Source organism: Ylistrum balloti, unplaced genomic scaffold (genome assembly GCF_031769215.1).
Source record: "Ylistrum balloti isolate Yb309-2 unplaced genomic scaffold, AGI_CSIRO_Ybal_v1 Utg369688, whole genome shotgun sequence".
Taxonomy (NCBI): domain Eukaryota; kingdom Metazoa; phylum Mollusca; class Bivalvia; order Pectinida; family Pectinidae; genus Ylistrum; species Ylistrum balloti.
The window spans coordinates 257,384-279,244 of NW_026781925.1; the positions used below are offsets into that span (position 1 = coordinate 257,384).

A 21,861-nucleotide genomic window follows, 5' to 3' on the forward strand; every position below is an offset into this window, starting at 1 on the left:
TTGTAAATTTTAGGAAGAATTCCACGACTCCACCCTGGCCTTCCTGCCATAACAGTGCAGAGGGGATCAAACAAAATATATAAAGCCACTGGAATTTCACAAAAACAGATGAAGGGTGTCGCATGTTGTGTAAGAAAATGTGTGTATTGGACTAAGCCAACAACCGAATTTATATATTATATATTGTACGGCTGTGTAGATCAGCAGATATGACATCACGCTACTATGTCTGCGTATGGAGGGAGAGGGACTTTATAGCGACGTCCATAAAGTGCCCTGTTCGGAGTTGGAGATCATAAACTATCCGTTTACTCCTCAGGAACACCTGGTCTTACCCAGGAATTTCCGTGTAAATCTTTCTTTTGTTTATGGTTTGCTTTCCTATTATTAAATTTGAATTTGGATTATGATTCTGTTGTATTTCCTGTAATGTTTTTCAACAATTCATGGAATGTTAATGGTTGATGTGGTTTTACTACCGGGACAGTAGCCTCGTTCTAGAGTCAGACATATATCATCACTTATGGTTCTAACTATGGGTTTGCCTTCATATTGTAGAAAACGAGATTCATTTCCGATGGGAATGTCTATAATGATATTTGTTATTTATTTATATTTTATGCATAATATAAATATTTCATATATGATATATGTTGATTTATTTCTTCAATCTGGCCTGCTAGGTAATTGGTTTTATTCTCTAAGTGACTTATTATCAAAAACTGTGTATTATAATGAGACATACTGTAGCCAGTACGTTTACAGTCAGTGGAATATTGCAGGAGGTAAGACAGCTGTTGACTGATCATTTGTAGATTTTATGATAACCTTAATCATTTCAATCTGAGGCTCTTTTGTATGATGGTAAATTAGTTCTAGATTTTACATGATTTAAATATTACATGTACCCATAAACAGTCTAATTTTAAAGCGTCTCGAGTTAGCCGAATAGAAATCAGTCAGTTGTGTTGACTTTTCTAAACTCTTATTGTACTTTATGGTATCTCATGTGTGACACAGTTAGAAAAAATTTGGATTGTATTGTTTCACAAACGATCCTCAAGCCTTGTTATATTTTAAGCCCCATTTCCAATGTAAATACTTGTAATAGTAAGTTATCGATTACGGATATTCCGATACAACGTGACTATATACCTAACATGAAAGTGATTTACACATTAAAAGTATGGCGTGTTACCATTAATGATGTTCCATTCCATCTTTTGTACTTAGATTGATTTTTGTATACATGAGCATAAATACTGAATCAGGTTTCAAAAGCAATGTCTCTATGTCTGCGAGTGTTATGCCCCATATTTAACCAGGTACCACACAATATGCCACGCTATAATTAATATAGGCTTCAGAATGGTAATGGTTGGAGAGCCAGGCACTCAGCCTGTATGGCCCTAATACACACAATATGTGTAGACTTTTTTTATTCCGTTCATCACTCAGTGATGTAAGCGTAGAACACAGTCTAAACTTAAATATGATATGTAGTCGTTGGCAATAACACACACGTTTAGGAGCGTGCGGCTGTGTGGCCAGAACGCGGAAATATACCTGGACAAACTTGGAATTAAACGCTAAGGTAAGCCTCATTTTGATGATACGCTTAACATAGCATTACTGAAATAGTAATTATATGTTTACATAGATTTAAAAAAAAAACATATAACTTCAATACTTTTTTTTCAGCACACCACAGACCTATAATCGATTCGGTTCTGTTGGTTTAGATATTTTCCTACGTGATCTATTAAAATTAATTAAAATCCTAAAACAAACAGGGAACTTTCACAACAACCCCCTCCCCCCCCCCCCACCCCCCTCCCACCACAACACACACACGCCTTTTTTTATCTCTTATGTGTTTTTCAATGGAAAAGAAACGTAAGATGATTCATAGTAAGTTTTTATTAAAACGTGGAAATATATACAGAAGTGAGGTCATATAAAACCTGAGAAATATGGCAGATCATATGTATATTCCTGATAAACACGTGAGACGAATACATTTCTCTACCCATCAAACTGTATATCAGGTAATAGTACCACACGGTTCATAGACTCGTCATACCTTCTATATACAAAGTTGTAAAATATCAAGTCGCTGGTATATCTCTGTCATTAGTTTCCAGTTTCTTCATTCCAACTTACTTATCTTCTCCGTTTCTTTTGTTTTCTTCATTTTCTTCCTAACCATGCTCTCCTCTGTTCCTGCCGATGTGTTCAGCTTTCATTCCTAGTCGGTAGTCATGCAAGCTCCTTTCGTTGTCTTCACTGTTCGCCCTAATGGTGCTATCTCCTCTGTTCCTGACGATGTGTTCAGCTTTCACGCCTGGTCGTGTAAACCTGCAATCTCCTTTCGTTGTCTTCACTGTTCGCCCTAATAGTGCTATCTCCTCTGTTCCTGACGATGTGTTCAGCTTTCACGCCTGGTCGTGTAAACCTGCAATCTCCTTTCGTTGTCTTTTCGCACTAACAGTGTAATTTCCTCTTTTCCTGTTGGTGCCTTTGTTTTGCTGTTCCCTCACGGTATTTGCTTTTTCTATTTTTTGGAGGTTTTTTTGCCATGGTTGCCATGGTTGCCATGTTTGTCTCTTTATTCTGTCTTTTCTCTAAACATGTTTGCTTCTCTCATGTGATCTCACGTGCTGCCTTAGTTTATTCTGTTGTAGGTCTTTGTTTCTTCATAATATTGCCTCTCAAATCCTACAATAGGTTCTACATTGAAATATGAATTATCTAAGCATTGAACTGCTTTCATTTGACATTCATTGACATATGAATGCCAACAGGACAAGTATATTCATGTTGAATTTACATTTATCCGGTTGACATTCATTGACATATGAATGCCATCTTAAAGCTATTCAGTTCCTATATCAATCGTTCTGAACCTTCATACTATCAGTTTGCTTACATTACTATGCACTCTGATAGATATGAAATGAGAAAACACTTGTATTTTTCATTTCCCTTCGTTTGGTATGTTAAATATAACTTGAATGTTACTTGTCGTATTAAAATACATTTTATTTCAAACCAGATATAATGTGATAAAATATGTGCATTTCGTGATTGAACCAGATAAAAATCATGATCTTGATAACCAACTGACGGAACATTGCATTGTTTGTATTTACTTACGTCATCAATGGAATAAGGAGACAAATCATCTTATTTATTCTAACAGCCTGTCATTTGTTACAGACGTTCAGCAATTTGTACAGTAACATTGCTTGATCTTTATCGCGTTCTGAATGTAATTTATTTGTGCTGTAGTTGGTTGAGGGTTGAATCCTCCACTAAGGTCATGTAACGATAGAAGGCCGACTTCATGTTTAAATGCAACAAGATGTCACAACCTGTGGTGATAGTGTGTCACTGGGGCACACAAGATATCAGATAAACGTATTGCTGTGTGAAGACTTACACCACACGATAAACATTTTATCTAAATTACTATGTGACGATGAAAGTGGTCGAATGGCGCAGTGGTAACGTTCTTGTCTTTCATCAAGAGGTCTTGGGTTCGATTCCCCGAACGGACGTGAAAAGATAAAAAAAGATCACCTGCCCGACCACGTGGGGTTTTTCTGGGTAACCTTGTTTTCTTTCACAATAATATCCTGTTAATTTATGTTGCAATATCTTAATTCGGAACTGTAGCAAAATAGATAATGAAATGACAATTCCAGAATAATTAATTATTACAAGATGACTATTTCAGTCTGTCAGGCTCTCGACAGACTGAAGATTGAGAAGTTAAGGAAAATTGAACCCTGATTCCGTTTAAAAACTGAAATACCAACACCAATAGATTTGGATGAAAACACTAGACCCGTTTCCGAAAAAAAATAAACAAAAGTTATAAGCAGCTGCTTGTTATAACCTGGAAACTCCAGATAAGTTTTACTTAGAAATGAACTGTGGCCCAGACTAAAGTCCAGTTTAAGAAAAACGTGTAAATGATAATAAAATGCAGCGCTTTATGTTATCTTAATCAAGTATAGGAATCGAACCGATAACCTATAAAGTCAACCTTTTTTACCAATTTGATAGCCACTTATCTGGACATGTCACATCTTGCAGTTGAGTGTAAAATAATCTTTACACCGTAGTTCACTTATAGTGCACGAGAGAAAGACTTCAGCTAGTTAAGAAGAAACAGACCACAGGTACACTAGACGTACACTAGGGTCCACACAGGTTGTGGACCCTATTTAAGTGTAAGGTATTTGTTTATAGTTTTTATTTATCCTTGTAGAAATTTAAAAAGGGGATTATTTTATTATACAAAATAAGATTTGACTATGTAAGGTGCTGTGCAGTAATCTCGAATTGGTATTTACGATTAATATTTTATCCTTGACAGCCTCACTGGTACTCTCTTCATACAGTGCATGTGTAATTAGCTTTTACATTTAAATGAACATTGTACAGGTGTGTTAGCCCCTCCTGTGGTTTCTTGACAAAATACCCCCCATTACAGTCACCTTAGCCTGGGGTGTCACCTCGCCCATATCAATAAATTTCACATGTTTTTCAACACCAAGTCATTTTCATAAATAGTTTATTTGCTAATCACCTTTATTTACCTGGATCCATCTCACTAGAAAATACACGTTTCACTTATTAAGTCTGTTCGAACTAAATCTTTTTCATACATCACTTTGATTCTGACTATCGTCAATCCATCATTTTCTGTGACTGTAACATATTTCTAAATCATGTACATAACATATTGAAATAAAATGCTTCTATCAAGATTTCAAGACACTAGACCTCGCAGCACTACATGAAAAGAAAAGGAAAAATGAAGCTTGTAACCTAAAATAGTATCGTTTAAGTTTCATCCCAAGGAGAATCTGGAAGTTCACATCTGATGCAAAAGTTTCCGGAGAAAGTCATAAACATTAGGAAGGACATCTGTCCATACTTCTTGTGTGGACGTTTTCTATTGTTTTAAACAAGATAAAGTTGAAAATGAAAAAGTTGCAGAATGGGCGACATTTGACTCAACAGCGAGGATTTTCACTTGACCTCTAAACTACACACATGTGTTGAGATAAAGATAATACATAACATAATCTATGAGTGATTACATGGATGATGTGTAATGGACTCGTATGGTTGTTAAAACTATGGCGGGCATATTGGACAACTTGAAAGTTTTGTTTTGATCCCTTCGCTCCACGTCATACAGTATGTGCAGTGATATACCGTACCACTTCGAAGTTTGAAGACAAAGTAAGACATAACAGAGGAGAAAAAAGTAAATAGAACAGAAAGAAGATGGGGTGATGGTGGGTGTGTGGTCCCCGTTCATGACCCCGATAAGAAATTGCTTCATTAACATCAGGCTATAGGGTATTCCGCAATGATTAAAAATGACAAGAAAACGTTTGTAGACATTAGAGATATTTCTCATGTTGTTGTTTGTGTTTAAGAAACTTATGAAATGACCTCCAGAGCGACAAAATCTTTGGTAGATTTTGAAGATATTTTTCCTGTTTAAGAAACTTGTAACATACTTTTAAACCCATGACCTCCAGGACGACAAAACTAAAAAGATATGAATTACATCTCAGAATGTTTAACAAAAGGGAGCAAGTTATTGTGTATACACTTCACTTTGTGGATCAGAAGTGTATCACTATGGAAGTAGGGTCATTTCAAATTAGAAATATTTTGCACCACAGCACTGTTGACGGAAAGAGGTATGGATTAAGGTGTTGCCCGCTGAAGGCATTCTTCGCGTAAGAGGTGCGTAAACATGCGGCGGTGGACAATGAAATTCTGTATTCTTTGTAAGGAAGATTTTTATTTTCATGAATATTCAAAGAAAAGGTTATAAAAGGTTAATATTTGAGGAAATAATGGGAGAAAAATTTGAGATGGTGTCTTTATGAGAGATAATTTCCGAAAACATTTGTCTTTGTGTGATGGTTATCCATTAAAGGAATAACTTGCTTACACAGTCAATCAAACGCACCAAATAATCTCATTTCTTTACATCAAAAGATGATTTTAAACTGTAAATCTTACTATGGCGCAGTTGCTATCCGTGTTTGGAAGTGAAGCCACATCTTCATTACAATCAAACCTGACGGCTTTTGGAAAAGAATCTTACCGACGGCACGATATACAATTTGCACGTGCATTACATCAGTGTGTCGTGTACAGTACAAAGTGTATCAAAACCAATATCTAAACCTAATGTCAAACAAATTGCTAGCGGTTTTTTTCTACCAAGCTACTGTGGAATTCCAACAATATTGGATTGGTTTTGCAAAAAAGAAGATGTCTTTTTCAAACGTATCTATTAGTTTTGTCGATTTGTCCTTTTTTTAAAATAAACATTTGTGTTTGGTGCCGTACTCTATCAAGTGAAACAGCCAACTGAACAAGTAAACTGGCATACGCTGTATTCTAACAAATAAAGTTTGTTTTATCACCTAAAGCAGCGTTTTCACGTGTATTACCAGTAGATCATACACGTGCACATACTGTATTTTTTAAATGGCACGACAAAAGTTTAATAATGCTGAAAGATGGCAAGATTCTAGAATGATTCAAGGTGATTCCACTGAAGGCACTGGGGTGCACGTTTTAATGTCAGCCAATCTATTATTTCTCAGTTTGTCGTAAACTGGGCATGTTGACGGGTGTCCCAGGTCTGACAGACCTCGAAAGTGTGTAACAGGCTAAGAGGATAGTGGAACGTCGATGTCCAGCTTACCGTCAACCGACGTTTGAACAATACGCAACATCGCTCTCGCCGACCTGTAAAACTTCTTCTGTTGACGGGAAGGCACAAAGAAATAAGACTGCGATGGGCACCTCATTACCTAACACGGAATATTAGGTATTAGTGACTGATGAGAAACCCATTATTTTACTTACTCCAACAGACGGCAGGGTCCCTATGTGGAGACCCGGAAATACGGCATACCATCACAATCACATTCTGGGTAAAACAGCATTTGGTGGTAGTGTTGTTACTGTTAGGCAAAGCTTTTCTCTAAACTGTTAGCTTTGCTTGCGTTTCCTTAATGGAGCTTTTAAAGGACAATATCTTCGGCCTTTTGTTGTTCCAACTGACGGACAAACTTATTACACAAGGTTCCAAAAAGGAAATTTTGATAAAGATCATGGGAAAGTTTTACGGTCGTTATAGCACAATTATTGAGAAATATTTTATTTCTTTGCGCGATATGAAGCTGGACGTGTTGATGCTCGTTGGTTTGCCTGTTGGTTCCGTTGTGTGATATGAAGCTGGACGTGTTTGATGCTCGTTAGTTTGCCTGTTGGTTCCGTTGTGCGATATGAAGCTGGACGTGTTTGGTGCTCGTTAGTTTGCCTGTTGGTTCCGTTGTGCGATATGAAGCTGGACGTGTTTGATGCTCGTTGGTTTGCCTGTTGGTTCCGTTGTGTGATATGAAGCTGGACGTGTTTGATGCTCGTTAGTTTGTATGTTGGTTCCGTTATTAGTTATGTAGTTTGCTAGTGACCCCCTACAGGAATATAGGGCTTCACTAGCAAACTACATAACGAATTTATTGCACCAAGGACCCATTTAAATATATATATAATACGTCCCATCACATTTCCTGGCATCCATGTAAAAATGGCCAAGACATTCGTCCAGTCGGACTACATCGTAATCTTCAAAATCTGGGTTTTGCTGCTTTTCCACCAAATAATCTTTGAACACTTTAGCGGCCAACTTATTAGCTTTTAACGTCTTATCAGCGTTAAGTGCCAGGCGTTTTTTTTCCTTGTCTGCAGCTGTCGTCTGCCCGAACCGCCCAGCCATTTTTGATCCGAGTCAAATAGGTGCTTCGTGTAGGGGAAACAACTCGTACTAGATAATAGCAACTTCTAGGATTCACTCTAGCCAATATTCCGACACGGAACAGAATGTGAATATCGCCAATCTGTGATTTGAAATTACGAAGTGACGCCTTTCAGAGATAATGGATGGCGGCCATTGCCCCCTATATATTCAGCTGCCCCCTATAGATTTATAGGGGGCAAGCAACGTCCAATCAGATCAATGCATTCTAGTCCGAGGTGCAATAATGTGCGATATGAATCTGGTCGTGTTTGAAGCTCGTTAGGTTGTCTGTTGGTTCCGTTGTTGTATACCTTGTTCTCATTTGAGAACATGATATTATTTACTTGTATAGACAAAGGTTTATATGTCAGAAGACGCTTACTCTTCCAGAACACATGGAGTCTCCGTGTAAATCTTTCTTGTGTCATATTTCGCCATACTTTTAATAATTTTGAGTTTGGATTATGATTCTGTTGACGTGTTGGTATTTTCTTGCTTTTCCCCAACTCCGTGTGAATATTCTAGTTTACTGCTTGATGGCTGATTGGCTGTTTGATACCTTTACTTTCATTTTCTATAGTTTACTTTGTGATAGTTGTAGGTCACTATGAAATGAATATAGTTTACCTTCGAGCCTTTCCGCTTAGGCAGTGCTCTCACCGCTTAACCCCTCTCCCCCCCCCTCCCCCCCCTCCCCCAAAAATTAACCCACCCCTCGTCTTTTTTTGTAAACAGGTACTTTGTTGCTACAGATATGACGAGTAGTTTGTAATAAATTTTAAGTAAGTCGTTCGGAAGTAGAATATTTATTGTGTGATGTGTATCATACACGTTAGCCTTGGTCCATTTTACATGAAACAAATAATAATATTGTCGAGGTTGGCTTGAAATTTAGTAAGTCTATGGTGTAGAAATAACGAGACGGAGAATGGATCGAGTAAAGAGGCTATCATTGATGTTACTAATTGTTTCCATATTTACTAATAAAAAGAGTATGTGTACAGATGTGTAGAAAAAATGCCATTCTCTCCGCCTTAAAGTACATACGTAGAATCCAAAGTGTAACGTGAATTCTTAATGATGGCCAGCCATGTTAAGTAGCCTCACAAAATATTATTATAAGGCTCATATGTTTAGCTGAGCAATCTACAGTATGAATATTAATGGAAGCATTTCTACATACCGACGGTTGACGGGTCAGTGTCACGTGATAAATAACGACAACTAGAGAAAAACCACAGCTTTACATAACACAGTGTTTACACTGCCTCTGGTATTAGGACGTTTATTAAATATGTCCTTTTCAGGCGGATGTTTTTCTTTAGTAAAGCTAGTGCAAAATATTTAAATGTCGACTTATTCAAGATGTTATGTTTCTTTTTAATTTGTTAATGTCAGTTTCAGATTTGAATGCAGTATATATCTAACAGTGATATTACTGTTAACACGTGGTGTTTTATACGTTTTAGGAAACAAATTAAAAAGTAGACCTTTTATATCATATGTAGATTTGTATTGGTCGTCAGTACACACCACAACTTGGTATAGACACTAGAAAACGAGAGATAGAGAGGGGGTGGGAGGGAGACAGACAGAGAGAGGCGGGGTGGGAGGGAGGGAGGGAGAGAGAGAGAGAGAGAGACAGACAGACAGACAAAGAGGGAGAGAGACAGAGAGAGAGAGGGGGTGGGTGGGAGGGAGAGACACACACACAGAGAGAAAGAGATAGAGAAAGACAGAGAAGGAGAGGGAGAGACTCAGTACTGTCTACAGTATTGATCTATGAATGTACTGACTCGTGTTATGTATTATACTGGTAAGTCTCTGTGTTAAACAAATACAGAAACAGATAAAAATGTGTTACTATCACCATCCCATTGGGCATGTGTGAGACATGTGGTGCGTGTATGAAAAGGTTATTGATCAAATCATGCCTCTATGTACGTAACAAGAAACAAATCTAAAAAAAATATCAGTCAGTTCCTCTGAAGTCTTTTGTTAATGACAGCGACTAAATTACGTTTTATCTACAGAAAGATACAAAAGTCGGCTAATAAAGTAAAAAAAAACACTTTGACAAGAAATTGATCAATGTATCAACGGTTTGATGATGCATCAAATGTCTGGTGGCCGACAAGATATATCCTGATGTAAAGAGAAGACACATGTTAACAACGGATTGATGAATGTATCAAATGTCTGTTGGTCGACAAAAAATACCCGGATATAGAGAGAAGACACGTGTTAACAACGGATTGATGTATTTATTAAATGTCTAGTGGTCGATAAGAAATACCCGGATGTTAAGAGAAGACACATGTTAACAACGGATTGATGAATGTATTAAATGTCTGGTGGTCGACAAAAAAATATTCTGATGTAGAGAGAAGACATATTCTAACAACGGATTGATGATGTATTAAATGTCTGGTGGTCGACAATAAATACCCGGATGTAGAGGGACTACACATGTTAACAACGGATTGATGATGTATTAAATGTCTGGTGGTCGACAAGAAATACCCGGATGTAGAGAGACTACACATGTTAACAACGGATTGATGATGTATTAAATGTCTGGTGGTCGACAAGAAAATATTCTGATGTAGAGAGAAGACATATGCTAACAACGGATTGATGAATGTATTAAATGTCTGGTGGTCGACATGAAAATATCCTGATGTAGAAAGAAGACACATGTTAACAACGGATTGATGATGTATTAAATGTCTGGTGGTCGACAAGAAATACCCGGATGTAGAGAGACTACACATGTTAACAACGGATTGATGATGTATTAAATGTCTGGTGGTCGACACGAAATACCCGGATGTAGAGAGACTACACATGTTAACAACGGATTGATGATGTATTAAATGTCTGGTGGTCGACAAGAAATACCCGGATGTAGAGAGAAAACACATGTTAACAACGGATTGATGAATGTATTAAATGTCTGGTGGTCGACAAGAATTATCTTGATCTATAACGGAAATGAATAATATAAAACAACCAGTAGAAGATTTGAGTAGGAACTTTCGACAACTACACGGTAACGAATCGAGAAACTTTTCGGCCATATTATAATCCAATGTACAATTAGGTCGAAAATAGTGTGACGAGATGGTACACATGTTAACAAATCGAGACAAGAAATACCCGGATGTAGAGGGACTACTAACAACGGATTGATATTATAATCCAATGTACAATTAGAGTCGAAAACAGTGTGACGAGTTGGTAACGAATACCCGAGAGACTACACATTTTCGGCCATATTATAATCCAATGTACAATAAGGTCGAAAATAGTGTGGCGAGATGGTAACGAATCGAGACACTTTTCGGCCATATTATAATCCAATGTACAATTAGGAATAATATAAAACAAAATAGTGTGGCGAGACTACACGGTAACGAATCGAGAAACTTTTCGGCCATATTATAATCCAATGTACAATTAGGTCGAAAATAGTGTGACGAGATGGTAACGAATCGAGACACTTATCAGCCATATTATAATCCAATGTACAATTAGGTCGAAAACAGTGTGACGAGATGGTAACGAATCGAGACACTTTTCGGCCATATTATAATCCAATGTACAATTAGGTCGAAAATAGTGTGGCGAGATGGTAACGAATCGAGACACTTTTCGGCCATATTATAATCCAATGTACAATAAGGTCGAAAATAGTGTGACGAGATGGTAACAAATAGAGACACTTTTCGGCCATATTATAATCCAGTGTACAATAAGGTCGAAAATAGTGTGACGAGATGGTAAACATATCATAGAGAAAAAAACCCACAAGACGGTAACACTTTTTTTCTTTTTTTCGTTTACATGAGTTGTTGTGACGATAAGACTGGCGTATACATTCCATAGGTATCTTTTTATTAACAAATAAAACAATAATAAATGGCTTCATTTGAACATAAATAACTTTTTTTGTTTGATTTAAACAATAGGTGATAATTATAGAATTAATACCAAATTAATCACTTTCTTAACCATCTGAAAATACTTCATGTTTCTATCTTAAAGTATTTCTTGTCAAAGAAGGGAACTGTTTTTTTTTTTTTTTTGTAGAATATTAACGAAAAAAATATCCTTTAAAATAACCTTAAATCTAAATCAATGGACCAAGGAAATATTAATATGTAGACATCAGACGTCAGCTTCACGGACCTTCCTTAACCTAGGGAAATCTTAAGTCAAAATCAATGGACCAAGGAAATATTAATAAAAGGACCTCAGACGTCAGCTTCACGGATCTTCCTTAACCTAAGGAAATGTTAACTTACCATTGAAAAGAAACGCATAACTGAAGGAAAACCTGATATTTAAAAAAAATTCCTGAATATATATAATGCTTCCCTATAGGGAATTTTTAAGTTAAACGAAATTTCTTAAGTTATGAAAGATCGTGACCCTGAGGTCAGACGTATAGAAAGAAATTGACTGATCGCTCACAAAGAATGCCTTCTCCTTCTTCAACGAAACACGTCACATAAATCTGGTTTAAATCTGGGAAATGTTTATTACTGGAGTGGCGTCAGAACAGTAACAACGACAATTTTAATAAATGATAAAGATCATTTCGTAATAAGAGCATGATGTTTTCTTCATCAATCTCCAATCATTAACCTTTCTAATCACCGAAGCAGCTGTTCATCATAACATTATGGACTGATATTAAATGTATTTATGTAACAACATGTATAAAACAAAAAATACTAACATGTTAACATAATCATAATCAAAACTCAAATTCAATAAAACCAGGGCAAATTATTAACAATAGAAAAATTTACATGGAGACTCAAGAAAAAGTACAAGGAGAATAAGACCAGGTGTTCCGGAAGAGTAAGCGTCTTCTGTTTCATTGACGACACCCACCATATAAATGTTTGTCAATCCAACTTAAGAGCATAAAAATTATCATCATTATCCTGCGTCTGTAGAAACCAAGAAAATGATGATATTACCAACAAATTTTAGAGGTGATATTTGAAATGAAAAAATAAGTCCAATAGACTATTTCAACGATTTAATTCAATTGCACGCATTGTTTTATACAGTGGTTGTAAGTTATATTGTGACACGAATGGCTAGAGGAATAACAAAACCGTAACAGGACCTTTGACCCCTAAGGTACTAAGTTCACATGAAACAAACTTCACGGGCTGTACGAGCGCTGATTTTCCTTGTGTCAGGTGCGTTACCGTCTAAGAGAGTAGGCCAGTTAGAATGATTATATATATATATATAAAGATTGGAATAAATTGATTGCAAATTGAAATATACTATTATGTTTTCAAAGTACAAGAATGGACAAGTGTTGGATATTATGATTTAAAGTGACCTTGAGACCTTGAGAGTTAAGATATTATGATTTAAAATGACCAGGAGAGTTTTGATATTATAATTTAAAGTGACCTTGAGAGTTAAGATATTATCATTTAAAGTGACCTTGAGAGTTAAGATTTATTTAAATGAACAGGAGAGTTTTGATATTATAATTTAAAGTGACCTTGAGAGTTAAGATATCTTGAGAGTTAAGATATTATCATTTAAAGTGACCTTGAGAGTTAAGATATTATAATTTAAAGTGAACAGGAGAGTTAAGATATTATGATTTAAAGTGACCTTGAGAGTTAAGATATTATGATTTAAAGTGACCTTGAGACCTTGAGAGTTAAGATATTATGATTTAAAATGACCTTGAGAGTTAAGATATTATTATTTAAAGTGACCTTGAGACCTTGAGAGTTAAGATATTATGATTTAAAGTGACCTTGAGACCTTGAGAGTTAAGATATTATGATTTAAAGTGACCTTGAGAGTTAAGATATTATGATTTAAAGTGACCTTGAGAGTTAAGATATTATAATTTAAAGTGACCTTGAGATTTAAGATATTATGATTTAAAGTGACCTTGAGAGTTAAGATATTATGATTTAAAGTGACCTTGAGAGTTTTCATTCTAGTCTCCCTATCTATATGCTATATGTTAAAAAGATAATCACATCCAACAGATCCACAATGTTATCCAATGAATTTATTCCACTGAATTTTCGAATTGAAGTTGGCAACATTCCTTAAAAAACGTAATAATTCTACGACTAAATGTCCAACTCTGTATTATCTGTTTATCTTCAACTTGTAAAAATATTTGTTTATGCTTAAAAAAAATACCATATTTCATAAATAATTGAAATTTTCGATCCAATTTCATGTCTTGAAAGACTGCTGAATGATTGTTGTATATACTTGCAGTGAGTTTACTGTGCCAGGAAATCCTCTAAAGACACTGTAACCACAATTAACAAGAACAAAAGAAAGGAGTGTTTAAGATTATCAGTCGATAAAGTTCACTTATGGCGCCATTAGACATATAAGATCACAAATCTTTCCTCGACACAGTTAATACCTCTGGCGCTGTTTACACCGGTATCCATTTTAGCGTAGTTGTTGCGATCTTTTATTGGGGTCAGAAACTGTATTCCAAAGGCTGTTATACATTCATAACATCTGCATTTTCACGGAACAAAGATTTTAGTATTTTTTTATTCATTTTTTTAAAATCACAATGATTCTCTTTAATTGCTTCCACTTACTTGTAAATTACGGTCTTAATTCGGCATGGATAAGTGATATTTGCTATCCAGAGAATGTAGAGATACTTTAAATTCCCGCTTGAGTAGTCCTGTTTCTGACGCTAGGAACTTTAAGAAAACTTCCAAGCGGTTCAGAGAACACGGCTGATTTACTGGTGGTCGTGAAATCCCAATGTTTACTTAAGAAATAACATGTTTGGTTACTCAAATGTAAATTAAAGCTGCATAGAAAGTGTAATTTCAAATTGAAAGCACAATATAAAAAAAGGGTGCTTGCTTTGGTTTACTGACTTGTTTTCTGTTTTCATACCTATATATATATAACTGAAAAGTTGTCTTTGACTTTTAAAGAATGAACTCAAAATGTCAAATCGATATTTCCCAGCTTTTAATATAGTAACAGTTCCTTCAATGGCAGAACAATTTCTGAAGCCAAAATGATTAAACTCGAAAAATAGTTTGTTTGTTATTGGTTATGGCCTCCGTCTTCTTTCTCCCTTCTCGAAATCTAGGAATGGCTGGAACATACAATGTCAAGCTGAAAGACTCCTGCAAGCTGTGATATATATGATAAATGACGTTTAACGTCGAGCGCTGTCCTACAGGAATATAGATAGAGAAATTACTCTTGTATGTTGTTACGTCTCTGTAAACGATAATGCTCACATTGTTTATACTACTTGATTGTATGTCTTTTGTGAAACTCTTTTTATGTTTGTGCATTCTTATATCTATTGATTTCTTCTTTGACCACTTTCTTACCAAATCATGGTTCTATATAAAACATCAAGAAGATACCAATATTACATCAAGACAACATAATCCAAACTCAAATTCCATAAAACTAGGGCAAAATATGAATAAAAGACAGATTAAAAGCATTTAATACTATTTATTATCTTATTGAAAAAAATTTTAAATATTTAAAAAGAAAGTGATAAAAGGAAATTATTTGTTTCTTACATGGATTGATCAAGGTTTACATGGCGGGTGTCGTCGATAAAGCAGAAGACGCTGACTCTTCTGGAACACCAGGTCTTATTTCTCTTGTACCTTTTCATGAGTCTCTTTGTAAATCTTTCTTGTTTCTATAGTTTGTCCTAGTTTTATTGAATTTGAGTTTGGATTATGATTAAATTTACATGTTTACAAGGAATAAAATGCAAAGAATTACGACACCGTTACCTAAATCGACGGGTCAAGTGATAGTATAAACAAAGGTTTCCATTGGTGACCATTTAGATATCGGGTATTCTGGTAGAGCAGCCGGGAGTGCAGGAAGTAGGAAGTTTCCGTAGTTTAAAATCATGAATCGTTAATTCTCAAATTGAAAATCAAGGATTGTGAAAACAGAACCCAGAACCAAGATTGTGAACCAGATAGTGACAACAGAACTACTAGATTCATAAACGGAGCAACATGGATGGTGACAACAGAACCACTAGAATCACAAAAGGAGCAACATGGATGGTGACAACAGAACCACTAGACTCACAAACGGAGCAACATGGATGGTGACAACAGAACCTTTGGACTCACAAATGGAGCATCATGGATGGTGACAACAGAACCACTAGACTCACAAACGCAGCAACATGGATGGTGATAACAGAACCACTAGACTCACAAACGGAGCATCATGGATGGTGACAACAAAACCACTAGACTCACAAATGGAGCAACATGGATGGTGACAACAGAACCACTAGACTCACAAACGGAGCAACATGGATGGTGACAACAGAACCACTAGACTCACAAATGGAGCAACGTGGATGGTGATAACAGAACCTTTGGACTCACAAACGGAGCATCATGGATGGTGACAACAGAACCACTAGACTCACAAACGGAGCAACATGGATGGTGACAACAGAATCATTAGACTCACAAACGGAGCAACATGGATGGTGACAACAGAACCACTAGACTCACAAACGGAGCAACATGGATGGTGATAACAGAACCTTTGGACTCACAAAAGGAGCAACATGTATGGTGACAACAGAACCACTAGACTCACGAATGGAGCATCATGGATGGTGATAACAGAACCTTTGGACTCACAAAAGGAGCAATATGGATGCTTACAACAGAATCACTAGACTCACAAATGGAGCATCATGGATAATACAGAACCACTAGACTCACAAATGGAGCATCATGGATGGTGACAACAGAACCACTAGACTCACAAACGGAGCAACATGGATGGTGACAACAGAACCACTAGACTCACAAACGGAGCAACATGGATGGTGACAACAGAACCACTAGACTCACAAACGGAGCAACATGGATGGTGACAACAGAACCACTAGACTCACAAATGAAGCAACATGGATGGTGACAACAGAACCACTAGACTCACAAACGGAGCAACATGGATGGTGACAACAGAACCACTAGACTCACAAACGGAGCAACATGGATGGTGACAACAGAACCACTAGACTCACAAACGGAGCAACATGGATGGTGACAACAGAACCACTAGACTCACAAATGAAGCAACATGGATGGTGACAACAGAACCACTAGACTCACAAACGCAGCAACATGGATGGTGACAACAGAATCAATGAAGAAGAAAATGAAAAATATATTTAATCAGCACAAGGAATAAGACCGTTTAGATGCTAGGGATGACTTTGTCAGCAGTGACGACAAAGTGTTGTTATATAGTTTTGTTAGTCACTAATTATATTATATTTCACATGTCTATCATGCAACAGAATATTATTTCATAGCTGTCAAACTCTGAAACTGCCAATGTGGTATATAATCCCCCAAAGAGGATAGACGCATAACAATTTTTTACGACAAAATCTCTGGTAACATCATCGCCATAACTTATTATTGTATGAGGTGATCAACCTCATCCTTGGGTCTCACTCTGTTTGACTATTTCAATTCAAGTTACAAGCAATATTTGGCTAGGTCAATCGACATATTGTATTAAGTATTAATGATGAAATGATACGAAACAAAATCTCCCGGATAAGTAATTAGATATAACGCCTACACTGTTGATCAATACAGGCTGTTGTAACCTCTAATGTGTTATAATAAATCCATTGTCTAAACAAATGATGTCAAATAGATTAAAATTTTAGTTTTTTGTCACTAAATTAAAAATAAGGATTTTTTTTCTGTGTTATAACAACAGATATATTTTTTATTGACGTTAACGTATACCTGCCGTAGTGTTAAACATTTGACCGAGTATGTAATGATGGCAACTAAAACCTCGGTTTTGTAGCCCGAGATCCGTCATTAACCATTCAATCGTTTAAAATGCAAATACATTGGATAGGGAAAGTAAGCTGTAACATGATCGATATCAATTGTCCTTTATATTGTTCTTTATTGATTTTAAATTTGAAATTTTAAATCTGATATACAATTCACAGAACATTTTATATTCACAGAATTTTTTATACCCTAGATAAGAAATATTGTTGAAAAGGAACCTGTACAGGGCTAACTCAAATATATCATAGACATTTTGTTGTTTAGGGCTCTCGGAACCTGTACAGGGCTAACTCAAATATATCATAGACATGATGTTGTTTAGGGCTCTCGGAACCTGTACAGGGCTAGCTCAAATATATCATAGACATTTTGGTGTTTAGGGCTCTCGGAACCTGTACAGGGCTAACTCAAATATATCATAGACATTTTGTTGTTTAGGGCTCTCGGAACCTGTACAGGGCTAACTCAAATATATCATAGACATTTTGTTGTTTAGGGCTCTCGGAACCTGTACAGGGCTAACTCAAATATATCATAGACATTTTGTTGTTTAGGGCTCTCGGAACCTGTACAGGGCTAACTCAAATATATCATAGACATTTTGTTGTTTAGGGCTCTCGGAACCTGTACAGGGCTAACTCAAATATATCATAGACATTTTGTTGTTTAGGGCTCTCGGAACCTGTACAGGGCTAACTCAAATATATCATAGACATTTTGTTGTTTAGGGCTCTCGGAACCTGTACAGGGCTAACTCAAATATATCATAGACATTTTGTTGTTTAGGGCTCTCGGAACCTGTACAGGGCTAACTCAAATATATCATAGACATTTTGTTGTTTAGGGCTCTCGGAACCTGTACAGGGCTAACTCAAATATATCATAGACATTTTGTTGTTTAGGGCTCTCGGAACCTGTACAGGGCTAACTCAAATATATCATAGACATTTTGTTGTTTAGGGCTCTCGGAACCTGTACAGGGCTAACTCAAATATATCATAGACATTTTGGTGTTTTGGGCTCTCGGAACCTGTACAGGGCTAACTCAAATATATCATAGACATTTTGTTGTTTAGGGCTCTCGGAACCTGTACAGGGCTAACTCAAATATATCATAGACATTTTGTTGTTTAGGGCTCTCGGAACCTGTACAGGGCTAACTCAAATATATCATAGACATTTTGGTGTTTTGGGCTCTCGGAACCTGTACAGGGCTAACTCAAATATATCATAGACATTTTGTTGTTTAGGGCTCTCGGAACCTGTACAGGGCTAACTCAAATATATCATAGACATTTTGTTGTTTAGGGCTCTCGGAACCTGTACAGGGCTAACTCAAATATATCATAGACATTTTGTTGTTTAGGGCTCTCGGAACCTGTACAGGGCTAACTCAAATATATCATAGACATTTTGTTGTTTAGGGCTCTCGGAACCTGTACAGGGCTAACTCAAATATATCATAGACATTTTGTTGTTTAGGGCTCTCGGAACCTGTACAGGGCTAACTCAAATATATCATAGACATTTTGTTGTTTAGGGCTCTCGGAACCTGTACAGGGCTAACTCAAATATATCATAGACATTTTGTTGTTTAGGGCTCTCGGAACCTGTACAGGGCTAACTCAAATATATCATAGACATTTTGTTGTTTAGGGCTCTCGGAACCTGTACAGGGCTAACTCAAATATATCATAGACATTTTGTTGTTTAGGGCTCTCGGAACCTGTACAGGGCTAACTCAAATATATCATAGACATTTTGTTGTTTAGGGCTCTCGGAACCTGTACAGGGCTAACTCAAATATATCATAGACATTTTGTTGTTTAGGGCTCTCGGAACCTGTACAGGGCTAACTCAAATATATCATAGACATTTTGTTGTTTAGGGCTCTCGGAACCTGTACAGGGCTAACTCAAATATATCATAGACATTTTTTGTTGTTTACAGGGCTAACTCAAATATATCATAGACGGAACCTGTACAGGGCTAACTCAAATATATCATAGACATTTTGTTGTTTAGGGCTCTCGAACCTGTACAGGGCTAACCAAATATATATAGACATTTTGTTGTTTAGGGCTAACCTGTGAAATATATCATATATATCATAGACATTTTGTTGTTTAGGGCTCTGGAACCTGTACAGGGCTAACTCAAATATATCATAGACATTTTGTTGTTTAGGCTCTTTTACAGGGCTTAGATATATCAAATATATCATAGACATTTTTGGTGTTTAGGGCTCTCGGAATCTGTACAGGGCTAACTCAAATATATCATAGACATTTTGTTGTTTGGTATGTTGACAGCTAGCCTAGGGCTGTCTCAAATATAAATATCATTGCTAGCGCTGTCGTCATACAATGTATAACTAATGTAAAACGATAGGTTTTACCAAACAGCTCAGTTGTCGAAGTTACATTAAAAAGCGAGACTGCACTTCTCTCTACAACCTCATTATTTTGACATTTAGACATTTTCGTTGCCAAACAGCCGACTGCGTATAGATAGGCCCTTTCAGTAGAAAAGTTACGTCATATCCGGTTCTGGCACCAACTATCTGCCACCGCGTTGTACAACTCGACTAGAGGCTGCCCAAGTGTTCGCTGTGCATGTTTATGATCACGGATAGAAATTCTAACAAAATCTGGATTTTGTTAGAATTATAAGTGTAAGATAAGCGATATGATATGAGAAAACTTTATCGGATTCAAAATTATATATATATTTTGAAGAAAAAAGTTGCCTGCGGAATATTTATTTATTTAACAAATAATATTTTCATTGATATTAACACTGAGTGTTTTGTAACTATTTACAAACCCACGAAGACCGTTTACTGACCTGTGCCAACATTGTTTCATATCAGTAAACAGTCTCCGTTCTGGTGGGATCAGATAGCATCTTACAGATTATTCAACGTGCAGACTAATCTACATATAAACCATATGATATTCTATTGTGCAAACAAACATTTTTGAGTTTGTAATTTAGTGAAACTGACGTTGGTCACGTAAGATAAACACTTAGAAGACACTTTTGAAACAAGATGAGCTTCTAAGTAAATAGACACATATGCGGTGCGTATCCCTTAAAAGTAAATTTGTTGTTTTAATGTTTAAACACATAAAAAAATCCATATAGAACATGAACAAGGAAAGATTTATATGGGAAATAACTAAAGAGAAGTATACCTCATACGATAATATTGATATAAAGTGCGTTTAGACAAACTACAATCCTTTTAAAATCAAAAATCTTTTTAGCTATAGAAATCCGAGGTCATCAAATTTACTGTCACAAGTTTCATAAAGTTTCATTGAGTCATCTGCACGATGTTTGTGTTAGAATTCAACACAATGGTGCTTTGATGGTCTTACGATTCCTAATGTATGAGACGGATTGCCATAAAAAACTCACAATTCACTGCATGGTTACGTAACAAAAGAATCACAATGATGGTAGCTAATCTATAACTACGGTACACCGAGATTTTTCGCCTCAGCTTGTTTTCGCCTGTGTACCATTGTATACCAATTTGCCCATGGTAATTTCAACCTCAGCGGGTCATATAATAGAACTATATGTTATATAATTATAAGGGTAACAAATTTTCGCCCCATCTTAAATTTTACCTCCAGGTCCATGAACGCAAAGGTAAAATTGAATGGTGATGAATTAAATCAAACAGATATGATTGATCTAAAAGGAATCCAATTAAAAATTAGGAAATAGTGTTGTGTTTGTGTGTGTGCGAAAGGCGGGGTGGGTGAGTTATTGTGTGTGGTGTGTAGTGTGTAGTGTGTGTGGGGGGTGGGAGGGGGTGGATAAGTGAGTTATTGTGTGTGGTGTGTAGTGTGTAGTGTGTGTGGGGGGGTGGGGGTGGGGGTTGGTTGGTAAATGAGTTATTGTGTGTGGTGTGTAGTGTGGTGTGTGTGTGTGTGTGGGGGGGGGGGGGGGGGGTAAGTGAGTTATTGTGTGTGGTGTGTAGTCTGTTTGCTGAGTAAGACAACTTCCTTGTTAAATCTAATACAGTGTGTTATATACAGAATATGCTGAGCGTATGAACACGATACAGTTGGTACACTTTATTTAATTACCTTTGAAGTCCTTTGAAATAATTGATAAGAA

General features: G+C 36.4%; 1 protein-coding gene across 2 annotated transcripts in view; it reads left to right on the forward strand.

Annotated features, from left to right (window-relative positions):
* The first annotated feature begins 1,529 nt into the window (after positions 1-1,529).
* LOC132565027 (beta-1,3-galactosyl-O-glycosyl-glycoprotein beta-1,6-N-acetylglucosaminyltransferase-like) overlaps positions 1,530-21,861 on the forward strand; it is a 28,714-nt gene continuing 8,382 nt past the window's right edge. For both annotated transcript variants that reach the window (XM_060229631.1, XM_060229632.1), the window contains exon 1: positions 1,530-1,594. The gene's annotated coding sequence lies outside the window, so the exon portion shown is untranslated. The remainder of the gene's footprint in view (positions 1,595-21,861) is intronic.